At 44.7% G+C, this 2938-nt stretch overlaps 1 pseudogene; it reads left to right on the forward strand.

The window, feature by feature from the left end:
* Positions 1–420: 420 nt before the first annotated feature.
* On the forward strand, positions 421–803 carry LOC101618009 (annotated as a pseudogene).
* The last annotated feature ends 2135 nt before the right edge of the window (positions 804–2938 follow it).

Raw genomic sequence — 2938 nt, forward strand, 5'->3', positions numbered from 1 at the left:
TTCCAAGTAACTTAACTATATACTTGAACAAAGCTCAATAATATTTATAAGTATCCAAATACATCTACCATCCAATGACACAAGATGTATACCATCCAGCATCCAGTAGGTAGTAAGAGTGGTGAGAAGTACACACAAAATTGGTCAAAATGAGAAGAAAATTATCCAATACCAAACACAACATACAGCTGATAGAATTAGAGGAATTAGAGGAAAAGAGCCTGCATGGTGGCACACACCTTTAATCCCAGCACTCAGGAGGCAGAGGTCTAAAGAAAAGACTGAATATTTATGGGGTATCTATGATATAAAGAAATCCAAGTCATCTGGCAACTTCCGCTGCTTTTCATCTGTGCTGCCTTTAGGCTTCTTCTGGCAGTAGTCTACGCTGGTGTGGCAGTGAGGCTAGAGACCGCAGCCATGACAGAGGCTGACGTTAATCCAAAGGCCCATCCCCTTATAGATGCCCACATCACCAAGAAACTACTGGACCTCGTTCAGCAATCCTGTAACTACAAACAGCTTCAGAAAGGAGCCAGTGAGGCCAAGACATGGAGCAGAGCATCTCTGAGCTCATTGTGATGGCAGAAGATGCTGAGCCCCTGGAGGTCACCCTGCACCTCGCACTGCTGTGTGAAGACAAGAATGTCCCCTGTGTGTTTGTGCATTCCAATCAGGTACTGGGCCAGGCCTTTGGGGTCCCCAGGCCTGTCACTGCCTGTTCTGTCACCATCAAAGAAGGCTCTCAGCTCAAGCAGTAGATACAGCCCATTCAGCAGTCTATTGAATGGCCCTTGGTCTAAGCCTGTGGCCTTAGCCATTTCCTGACACCCTCCCCCTTATGTATCATGTTGTCTGTTTTCAGCATACAATATTTTCAGCATCTCTCTTATAAAATATTGCACTACATATGGTTTTTTTTTGTCTTATGGTTGTTTTTACCTTTTGCCCCTCACTCTGTCAGAAGTCTACCATCCTTTAATCTCCCTTTTGAAAAATGAACAAATGCCCAAAATAGGCAGAATGTTACCATGTATTAGCAGGAAGAACCAGAAGCCTGACTGAGCCAGAGATATTGTTACACTTTTCATCAGCTAATTCCTTCCTGTGTGCAGAGCAAGATGTGACTAAACATCGACCACTTGGAGTGTCTCATTTGAGGAGGAATACATGTTTGATGAAGTTGTGAGGCTCATGTCCAAGTGTCATACCAATCACTGGTGTACTCCCATGTGTTTTATGTGATGTTTTCACCCCAATCCCTAACTGGGACACTGACGTTGGCAGAGCAGTAACATGCCAAAGGGATGCTCTTCTGCACGACTCTTGCTGGGGTGGGTTTGATTTGGGCAAGGGCAAGGAACTTAGTCTGGATCTTGAAGACTCAAGTATCAAGGACAAAAGGATCAGTGGGGTTGAAAATGAAGGATTCTAGGAAGACTATGGCCAAGACATGGAATCTCCAGAACACCCTCTCTGGTAAATGGGGATTTCTTCTGGGAACCATGTGCTTCCATCATATGGGTCGAATGTATTTTCACATGAGAGTGCCAGTGTATCATTCATTTTTGAGCTCTCTAAAAAAGAAATATATTCATATTCCATTTTAAAAAAGAAATCCAGAGTGAATCAGGACTTCTGGTTAAGATGGCAGAATAGGAACCATGCCAAAGCAGCCTAGGGGAGAAAAAGCCAAAGAAACTCCAGAAGAAATACACTTTTCTACTAAAAAGTGGGGTGTATAAGAAATTACCAATGGTAGCAGAGAAGTAGGAGAGATCCAGAGCATTCAGAACCCACATAGGCAGGCAGAAGTGGCACCAGGTCTGCGGGGCCACAGCTGCAAGGCTCAGCTTGAGCTGCGGGAAAAGCCAGGTGAGAGAATTTTCCACTCACACTGGAGCTCTTTGCAAACTCAAGAAACGTGAAGGGAGAACCACAGCGAACAACGGAGGAACAGATCATGAAGTAGAGGATCACATGGATCAGCAGGAGAGCTAGAGCCACCATCCACCTCCCCCACTGCCAGCGCAAGCACCAGCAAGCACCAGAGACCAGGGGAAGGGAGCTCACAGCACCCAGAAAAGGTGACGAGATCACTGATCCAACAGCCCAGCCAGCCTACTTGAACCCACAGTGCACCAAAGAGGGACCCAAGCAGGAGCGCAGCAAAACTGAAACCAAAATCATCCCAAAAGGTAACAGGTCAGTACCTGCCAAATAAGCCTGGTATATAGGCCTGAACCAGAAGTGCTAATTGCACATTCCATATCAGGATAAATTATATGTTAAATCTGATGGATTTGCCATTCTTAAATAAGCTATATTTTGGGCTTGTTATTTGTTGCTTCTTGATTTATAGTGGCTTTGTGTCCTTTTCTGTTATACATTAGAGAAGGGTCTCACTTGGTCACAAACTGACTTGGAATGCTCAGCAGACCAGTAATCTTAACCTCCTAGTTAACAGGATTAAAGGTGTGGGGTACCACACACCCTAAGGGACAGTGACTTTTTTAGAGGATCTGGTTGTCATGATACCTACACCTGCATACTCTGTGCTATTTTTCATTGAATGTGTACATTGTTTAGTTAAATTTTAGAATCTGCCTGTATTTTGTTCCACTCAGCCTACTTCAATACTCTCAAAGCAGATAAACCCAACATCTAGGGTCACTTTTTTTTTTATTTTAAATTTTATTTATTTATTTATTTATTTGACAGCGACAGACACAGAGAGAAAGACAGGTAGAGGGAGAGAGAATGGGCGCGGCCGGGCTTCCAGCCTCTGCAAACGAATTCCAGACACGTGCTCCCCCTTGTGCATCTGGCTAACGTGGGACCTGGAGAACCGAGCCTCGAACCGGGGTCCTTAGGCTTCACAGGCAAGCGCTTAACCGCTACGCCATCTCTCCAGCCCTAGGGTTACTTTTATAGATAC

This window comes from Jaculus jaculus, chromosome 1, assembly GCF_020740685.1.
Source record: "Jaculus jaculus isolate mJacJac1 chromosome 1, mJacJac1.mat.Y.cur, whole genome shotgun sequence".
NCBI classification, from domain to species: Eukaryota; Metazoa; Chordata; class Mammalia; order Rodentia; family Dipodidae; genus Jaculus; species Jaculus jaculus.